Source organism: Lottia gigantea (assembly GCF_000327385.1).
Source record: "Lottia gigantea unplaced genomic scaffold LOTGIsca_32, whole genome shotgun sequence".
In the NCBI taxonomy this organism is placed as follows: Eukaryota; Metazoa; Mollusca; class Gastropoda; family Lottiidae; genus Lottia; species Lottia gigantea.
Window position 1 is genome coordinate 860,046 of NW_008709073.1, and position 11,001 is coordinate 871,046.

The window sequence follows — 11,001 nt, forward strand, 5'->3', positions numbered from 1 at the left end:
TCTGACACACGACTACTTCTTACTAATGAGTTGGTCATGTTCCAGGTCTGTTCCAGTCTACTCAAATTCTGTTTTTAATTATTAGTTCTTTCTTCAACAAACAATCAAATAGAATACATCAGTAATTGGTGCAAAACTTCAATCTAATGATGTAACCAACATGAGGATTTAATACATTCGACGTTTTCAGTCCAACACAGCTATGGTATACAGACAAGCACTGGCAATCCTTGTCTAAAATCTGCACTTGGTGCATACATTATTTGACTGTATTTAGTCCAAAACAGATGTAGTTTTTGATATACAGACAAGCAATGGCAATCCTTGTCAAAAATCTGCGTACCAATAATTTTCTGTTTTATGATTGAGAAATGCTTATCAACTTACAGGTCCCAAATCATGCTCAGGTTCACCTTCAAAACCTCAATCAGGAGCAGAACAGTAGGATAATATCAAAAATAAAAAATTTTTGTATACAAATTTTAAGTTTAAAGCCCATACAAAACTTGCCAATCCTATTGGAGACCTAATAAACATTCATAAAAATCACTCAAGGATATGAACAATGAGCTAATGATTTATTACAGTCCTGAATTAAAGGATTCTCAGAATAAATCAAATTCTTGATTATTCTCATAGATTTATCATTATTAATTTATAATTTGCATTAAAAACTTGTAAGATAGTTAGCCAGTATTAGGCCATTGTTAATCATTAATCACCATTGTCTAATAATAAGACATTCACTCTCCAATCATATCATCATATTGTTCTTCTGTAGTTGGATCCAGAGCATCAAAAAAAACTGCTCTAAGAAATAGTCTTTATAATTACTATTATTTTAAGAAATATTTCCAGAAATTGCTTTTTTACTGAATGATATACCTATAGTGATTTAATTTAAATTTATAAAAATTTTAAAATAGAGCAGAATTCAGCATCATTTTGTCAAATATTGTCATCTTAACGAAAATGAAAATGTTTTTTTCAAATTTAAAATTTTCATTTACTCTTTCATCAGAGCAACATTTATTTTATATTTAACTTTCTGGGCCAGTGATCACTAAATCAAGTTTGGCCTTTTTTTAAAAAAAAACTTATACCAAAACGAATCTGACTGCATTTTTATTTGACATGAATTCTGCTGTATTTTGATTATTAACTTGTATAAAATAAATCTGGGATGGTTACTTTAAGTTGATAGCCAATGGTCAATACAAAGTTAAGAAAAGTAAATGAAAGACTATATCAAGTAATAAATATATCATATGAAATATATTAATATTGTAAATTCTGCTGTGTGTGATCAATCTTGATATCCCTGACATTGTCATTATATATTATCAGCTTGTCATCACCTTTTTAATCTCCATAGCTTGTCTGTAGATCTAATGATAAGATATTATTACACTAGTCTAGTGGAGACTGATAATTTTGATCAAAGAGACTCAATCAAAAGGACAAATCTATTTGGAAATATTAGTTATAAAGAGATATAGTTCTCACACTGGTTAACAACATTATTTGCATGGAAATATCATAACATTTTTAGACAAACTTGAAATTATATTTCTAATAAGTTATTAACCAATGACCAGACAAATAGAGATGAAAATGAAATGTTGTAGTTTTATGTCCTGGGCTATTGAAGATTGGCAAGGACATACAATGTGCAATGAGAGAAATTTTACCAACACAGCGTCATAAGCCTACGTTTATCGTCCCATCAGAACGACTAGACGCTTTTTCCATTTCAGTCCATACGACCTGCATCACCGACAGGGAGAAACCTGGTTGAAAAATCAAAGGTGTTATATCAACATTTGCCGAAATTGTGCCCAGGACCTTTTGGGTAAGGGAGAACGAGTCCAACTCACTGAATCCATATTGCTCTACATTTGATGTATTAAGAACTAAGAACACTGTATATTTTCTTGTTATTGTACAATGTTTTATGTAATTAAAAGTTGTAAAAAATTTAAGAATGAACCATCAGCATGTTCCCAGATTATCTCATTTTATAAATTAAAAGATAACAGAGCATATTGGACATGACCCAAACAATTTAACAGCAACTGTTAGCTGTTTGTACCACATTACCATAGAAGTGATATTCCTTGTAATTACTTGGAAATCACACGTTTGTCACAACCCCAGTAATCTATCAGATTAAGAAGAACATGGCAGAATATGTGATATTCATCATTTGTAGTAGAAGACATCATGTCTTAATCTGTTTTTATCACTGTTCAATAATCTCTTAATCTTGATTAATAGAAACCAGATTCAAACATCTCAAGATAGCCTTAAATTGTTATAAATTCTAGGTTGGAAATACTACAGCAAACTGCAATAGATTGTGATGAGTTTTACATTAGTTCAATCTTAGTTATTATTTATTAACTCCATTAAGCTTTTTCTCCAGATATTTTTTCGTTTATTTTCTGTGATTTGAAATCCTTTTTCACAAATTCAGATGAACAAATAATTCAAATAATGATCTAAATCTTGATAAAGTGAACTTTGTGCTCGTCAGATATTGATCAATTTCTTAGTCTATCATATGTGACCATTAAGTGTCACTTATACACATATATCAATAAAGTGAATGATATATGTAAATTGTATGCTATCAGTATCAATTTGCCACTCTGTCTCAACATCTTTTGGCAAGGAATAGAAATTGTAACTGGATGTATAATTATGAGGTTTTCTTGTGATACATTTATGGCCCAAAGTTGACAAAAAAACCCTCAAATATATTCAATTGATTAGAGATGTTCCATTGCAAACTACACTAAATTGAATGAAACTAAAGTTAATTCGCAAGCCAACTGAATTGCACTATGATCCATAACTTTTCACCTAAATTAATCTCACATGTGACCCATAAGATATTTCTCTTACAACAAAAATACAAAATAAATGGTTGAAAGGAAAAAATCATATCTTATGTGATTGAATATGATTTAGCTAAATATCTCATCTATGTGATAAAAAAAGATCATTCATAAGAGTGTTATTGAGATATTAATAAAATCGTGTCTGAGCAATCATTCAGCTGATTATAGTAGTAAAAGTAAACATGGACGTATTCAATAAGTTGTCTCTTTTATTTTACTAGATCTTTCATAGTTTGTATGTAAATGCTAAGTTTGTGGGTTGGTATGCATAACAGTAGGCAAGTTGAGAAAACTTGTATTTTATTCATATTTAAGTTCCTTATTTATATTAAATGACTATAGTGCTTTGACTGTAGGTCATTGATTTGCTTACATCTAGGACAAACTGTAGCACAATGGTAAAAGTGATGAATGTTTTGCACAATGTTTGCTTGATTTTATTGATAAAATAGGGGTTGTAGATGTAAATGTCTTTCAGCTTGTGAAAACCTGAAAACCTAGACATCATCTTCCCTCATTAAAAGTCTAATTAAAATTTCCCCAAACTTTCATTCTGCTTTTTATTAACTTTTATTTAATTTGAGCACTTCAGATAGGGTCTAACTACAGCCCTCTAGAACATTTGTCAGTTTGATAACAACAAGCCAATCAAATTCCTTCCCTCCCCAATGCTGGGATTTTGTACCACAAATACAAGGTACATTCAGTGTTATAGGCTTCTCAGAGTACACTTTTTGTCAGGTCAATAAAATCCAGCATAAGAGAGGGCAGGAATTTGATTAGTCGGTGACGTCATCAAAATGAAGAATGTTCAAGAAGGCCATCGTCAGAGCTGGCTACAAGAAAAAAGTTACTAAATGAAAGTTTGGGCTAATTTTAATTAGACTGCCCTCATTAATACAGTCGAGCCTGGATAATCCCAGAAAAACGATTGCCAGAAGGGCTTACCAAGGACAAGCTCTCAATGGGAGAAAGAGGGCTTCTTTCTTTCTATTAGGACAAGATTGTAGCTAAGATCAACTGAAATCAGTAGTTATTCAACTGCAACATTCCATATTCTTCTGATTATAATGACAGACACACTCTTTGTAAACACTTCATGTCACTCAACATCTAGGTTTGTCAAGGTAATATTCATTTTTGGTACTTTATAAATGTGAAATCTTTGATACAAGTAGAACAAGACTCAAACAACCAACTTATCAGAAGCTTTCTTTAATTCTAGGAGTTCCATTCATACATAACACAATTGCACAATTTACAAATCAGCAAATTTAGAAAGTATGCAACACATAACATCATTGCCATACCAATGTGTCAAAATGAGAACATTTTATAAAAAATGTAGTCAGTTCACCTGTTTTGAATCAAATGAAAGATAAATAAAATCAAAGTTTGATGCCATAACAAATAAACACCTGAAGAGACAAGTTAGACCCTTATTACTACCAGATTTCATCGTGGTACATGTCTGTCAAAGATAACCTGTCTAATAATCCATTTCAAAACGTATCTATACTTTAAATTTATAAATTAGAAAATTGAAATTTGCAATGCCTAAAAAACACCCTCTACTTGGCACACATCTCTGCTCGACATTGTTTCAATTGAAAATCATAAATATGTTCTATCATGATTAACAGTTGCATTCGAAAATCATCTGTAACGGTACCGGCTTGTAATTTTAAGGTCATTAGTCTCACCAAAAAACACAAACATAAATTCTCTTATACATATGTATATGAATTATCAATCTAACCATAGAAATCTTCAATTTACAATGATGGAGCTTTTAACAGATGGGTTCTGAAGCAAACAATCCTAGCCCAATGATAATAGTAGAAACTTATTTATAATCAAGATAAACATTTGTCATAATATTTCTCAAGGCAGAAACTTTCTTTTATTAATGTTCTTTTCATTAGTGCAAAAAAGAATTCTCCTATCATCTTCTACTTATCTTAGGTCAAACAGGTGTAAGGAGAGCATGAAAGAATGGTGTATAGAACTCTAGGAATGTTTAGGTTAAACACTCAATGGTCAGTCTATTCTATAGCTAGTGGTATTTAAAGGTGCTTTTGCTGACCACATTTTTATTAGCTGTCCATATTCATATCAACAGAACTTTGTTTTCTATATATACAAAATATGTGAAACATTTTCTGCTGAATTAGTGCCATGCACATTTGGTACAATTCAAATTGATGGGTCAGTAAATGAACCAGTTCCGCTCAACAGCAGGCAAAATATAAACAAAAACAGATGTCTGAAAGGTGCTGACCAAACATCAGAACTCTAATTAATTGGTATGATACTCAGGTACTTCAGGCAAATAAAACACACTTAGTAAGTCAATATTGTAGTTCATTCTACAAAATCCTGCAGAAATACTTAAGAGTTTAATAAAACACCATAATATTTAGTTTTTATGTACATGCATACCAGTTACAATTTCAGATTCCTTAATAAGGTATGATGTCATCCCATTAATATTAACTGATAATATGTATACATAATGTAACTCAGTAATTCTATAACACCAATCTTTTATACCTATTTCGTTGCAACTGATTCATTTACTGACCCATCACATTGACTTGTTTCAAAATGTGTATGATTAAAGAGGTTGAACATGTCAAAACACAGCTCTCAATACTTAATACCTAAACGCTTGTTTTCTACTTAAAAATTAATGAAAACTGTTCACAGGAAGGAATATCATGTTTCTTGCACACATTACAAGATGGTTATCAGCTATTTTCACTATATTATCATTCTAAAAATACCCTTGTGTTTATTTTAACACATTGGATGCAGATCATTAATTCTTACAGGAAATCCTATTTAATTCCTGTTAATACTTTTAACTCTAGGGAGTAAGAACACACAATGTGCTCAATGAACGTAGAGACTAATCAAAATCACAAAAACCGAATTAAACAGCAACACACAATCACAATATATGTACATACTCAGACATAACATCACACTTTGGTCACTTAATATAGAATTTAGACAAGATTAATTTGTAATACAGTATCATTCAGCTATATATATTGATAGCTATCATGTACCAATAAGGCTGCCTTATGCTAAATGATTTAAATCAAAAACCATAAAAGAAAGAAACAAAAAACTATATTTTACAAGGATAACAACTTCGATTCACATTTGATCCTTTCTACGAGCTGGACCTTGGCCAAACCTCTTGGCATTGATCTTGCCCAGATTATCCATACCCATTTACAGCTGGGTTGACTGAAATGACTTATTCAAGGTATCATACTATCATACCCCGATTGAGAATTGAACTACCATTCGCTGTAACCAAGCAAATAACATCATGTAAAGAACCAAAGCTCTAACTGACTGTTCTACAGAACCTGACAAATATTAATTTAAGTTCCATTATGATAAGTATTGAGGTGGAATTTTTCAGTGGAACAGGGCATACATGCTCAATCTGCCTCTAGAAGAATCCAAACAACTGATATATTTATATGTTATATTTATTACACCACCACTTAGATGATGAAAGTGCTGGTATAAGGTTTGCTGGTGAAAAAGTGTGTTTCCGAGATCATTATTCAGTCTATTAGATTTAAAGCTAATGATTTTGGTCGAGTTTTAGTTTTCAACACTTGAAGTAGAAGTTCAATATAATTATATATTGAACGAGACAAATTCTATTTTTCCTCTTGTTCAGATGGACAATTAAATAGTGCTGATTTTTTTTTAGACAAAAGTCACGAATATCATCTAGATATGTCAGTGGTAATGTCCAAGTGGTCATTATGTATTGTCCAAATGGTCAGTATAAGATGTCAGTTTCACATAACAACATCATGTTACTCTCTGTTTTCTTGTCTATTCACTTATATTACCAAAAATAACAATGTGTGGAAATGTTAGACCTGGATAAAGTATCTGAGTTCTTAGTGCAAACAGCCTTTGTCCATTACAGTTACACACAGATCAACAACAGGGTCACATATTCAGTAATCTATTTACACTGATATACATATATCTTAGTCTTCATTAGTCCATAACCAACAGCACAGAATCATCCAAATTGAACCAATCTAAATACCGAGACTACTACAACTTCCTAGTTTGTGATATCAGCATGTGATGGAAGCGAATGTTAACTTGTCATCTACCAACCATTAGTTCATTTCCTATGACAGTAGGACACAGAACTCTTTACCAATCATTTTAGTAACTGGAATCATCCAGGACACATTACAATACAGGCAAATATAATTTTGGTTTGCTTACATTTTACTGTAAAACTAATATAAGACATGATGATTGTGGTTTTGGATACCATTGTAGACAAATTATTTTTTTATCTCAAGGATAACAAATATTGTAGAGAGAGGTATAAGCTGTAACGAGTGTAATGTACCAAAGAAAAGAGAAATCACAATATTGCAACATATTTCAACATCCATTTCAGTGGTCCAGCTTCACAACTCGGGTACCAGTCTTTGCAAGCAAGTAGGAATTGCAACTGCTATGCTGGTCTCTAGCCTGCTTCTATGCATTTCTTTCTGATAAGTCTGTATGAGGGGGTGCGGTGAGCTGGGCATACGAAAAGTGAAGACTATTGTCTCTATCCAGATCAATCACCACAGAAGGCAGCAATTGGTGCTGTCACAGATGAGCATTTTTTTTACCCAAGACTGCTTTTATCATCTGACTAAGAGTAACTGGCATACTGGGTCTAAGATTAACTAATCTGTACAGGGATTGCTTTCAGGTATGGACGGCTCTTCACTGGAATGGACTGGAACAAATATGTCACCATATTTTGAAAATATGATGAACTCTTGTTATTAATGATGTCCAGTTAAAAGAAGCTTTAAATACGTTATTTTGTGGTGAGCAATATTGTTCTATTTCTCTATTTGCTGATGAGCAACTGTCTGTATCCCAGCTATAATAGCCCTGATGAACTCTTTACAACCCCTTTAATATAAGAATTTAAACAGCTTGTAAGAAATGTTAAAATACAGACATGACAAGATAATTGCTTAAAAAATATTAAAATCCTTTGAAAAGAATGTGATATCTTTCATTCAGAAGTATAAACATAGACTTTCTTTTAAAAAAGAATTCAAAAAACTACCAAAACATTTTTTAGTTTAATGTAAACCAACAGCACTCTAGTGAAAAGATTTTAACTGTTCTTAAATACATGTTTAAATAAAGCTGTCTTCAAGATGTGTCATCTGTAATAAAGTTTTTCAGATTTGGGAATCAATTAAGATATCACATATCCATGCTAAATACCACTTAAAAGATTAGCATTATAATATCTTATTGATCAAATAACTCTAGAATCTATCATCAAACATTTATATTAAGTGGCTATCTCTTTTAATCACAACTACAGGGCAGTTCTACCACATGTTTCATATTTCTTTAGACATACAGATATATGAGAGGTTACATATTTTCTCATTTTTGTATAATTAGTAATATCTTTTTTGGAATAAAAAATCTTGATTTTCTATCATCTCTGGAGCTCAATAAGCTCATGCACTGAATGTAGCCATTACAAAGATGCAAGTTTTATTTTTGTTAAAATATGTTAAATCAACTGGATAACCATATCTCTTTAAAATACAAGTCAGAAACTCAGTTATATCTTGATCATGTACTAACATCATTGGCCTACATTCAAATTTTCTTCAAATGTTACCTTTCTGCAATATATCAAATTTGATTCTGGGAGCAACAACTGTTTGTATCTCCCCAATTGAAGAACATGTGTAATATGTCAGAAAAAGATGGCAGATACAGTCAATTTCGCCTACTGTCAACATCTTCATAAAAAGATAAGAGAATTATAAACATGTTCATCTCATAATGTAAGCCATTCTCAAGATAATACACCAATATTCCAAAAATATCAGAAACAGATTTGTTTATCTGTCTTTTAATACCAGAAAGATTGGAATCATTCTTTAAAGCAGAATGCAAGGTCATCAAGTTAGTTTGGTACATCAAGATTTTGATCTGAGGCATCATTTGAATCCTTATACCATGAAACTCAGGTTGATAATAAGGTCATACTAATCAATGACATAAATCAAGTTTCAAGCAAATTTCATTTTATAACTGAATTCTTTCAAATATGTTGTTTATCTTAATTGTTAATGAAGACTTTTGTGAAGTAAGGGTGCTGAAAATTTTTACTCTGCATTCCATTTGATATATTTTACCTCTAGGTTCTCAACATAATGTGAGATAGCACTATTTATAAACAAAGTTCTTTCAAATATTTTCTATGATTTATGTATAGGTGCATAAAAAATATCAATGAATATGGTGTACATCCTTTAACAATTCTTAAAAGAAAACATTTGAAATCCTAAGAGAGTTTGAATAAAAACTCAAAATGCAAAATGATATAAAATTCTTCATGATTGTTTGATAAAATTCAGATAGATTTACACTTGACATTTGGTAACAACTTACTTCTTCATGTGTACATATTCACTTCCTTACATTGGAATATGTAGGCCCTACAAATGAATTTCCAACAACTTTTGAGGGCAAATATGAAGAAAAATGAAACCCTCATTGTTTTAAAACACCTGATGGTACTGTGAAACTAGGTTTGCCAACTTAATATTGTTTTTTATTACTTTATACAATGTAATGATAATTCTTATATCAAATTTGGTCTCCATTATTTCTCAAACTTACTCTTAAGATTAGTATAAGATTAATATTTCTTTTAACTAAACATCTTACATCAATATATCACAGCTGTAAAAACTAATTTTGAAAGATTTGTTGCTTTTGTTTGAAAGCAATGTAATATTCATTTCTAATTTATGCATCTATAAAGAAAGTATATGATAGTGCACTGGAAAACTGAATGTCAGAAGAAATGAATTATACCATGACGTATTAAATAGAACAATTGTAATAATAAATATAACTCCTAGAATGAATAAATAATTGTTCATATTACCTGCAGGTTATACTTACGCAATATTTATTTTTAAAATCTATTTATCTTTGTAAGATTATTAACAAAATATCATTTTGATATTTCCTCTAGGATTGAACTCTAAATAAATATAAGTAAACTTTGAGCCTTACACATCTTGTATTGCATAACACCCATAATGTCTTATTATACTTCAGCAGATGAAACAACTGCAAGTAATTGGGTAAGAACTGCTTATTAGGTGAACATCTTTTAAACATTAAATTTATTATAAGCAATGATATTGTAAATTTTACCCTAAGATTATCAAAAGTCCGATAAGAGCCTGGATCGAAACCAAGAAAAAGTGACTTCCATTCTTTTTAAGTGCTAAACCAGATGGATTTTGTAAAGCAAATAATATAATTAAAGTACCTTTCACACCAGTCAGAAACAATGCATTTAGTTCTTGGTCCCGATGATGAAATGTTCCCATTAACATTCAAATGAATCAAGTGGTTGTAGAAGAACAGTTTTTCAGTTGCAGCATAAATGGAAACCATTCTGAGCAATCTGTTGAGCTCTTCTTCAAGAAGTTAAATCTAGTCCTTGTAGTAAACCACAATGGAATTGAATAAGGACAACATTCTGATGGAAAGGTGAAACTGTAAACTGTTGTCAGCAAGGTTACCATTGACATCATACCAATTTATCATGTCTGTTTTTCAGGTAAGATATAATTGGAATGGTTCTCACAATGCTTGACTCTTTATATTACACAAAATTCACCCATTCTGAGAAATAAGGGGTTTAAGATCTATCAGATATGCTTTTCTCACACAAATGGTACTTATCATTTTAGGTGATAAATAACTATTTGATATAGCTACTGTTTGTCAGTTACAATATGGTCTATAGTAACAAGATAACCATCATTAACTCTTAATATTTGTTTTAAAAAGTCAAAAGGTTTCTTTTTGATACAGTTCATCTTTTGACAAGTTTCTTACTATGACTTGATTCTCTCCATATGGACAATACCAGCCATCATCTGACTCTTAAGTAGCCTTATAGAGGGGGTTTCGAGAACTAGGGCCATATTTTTATTCAATCATATGTGTAAAAACAAAAATACTAAGAAAAAGTATACCA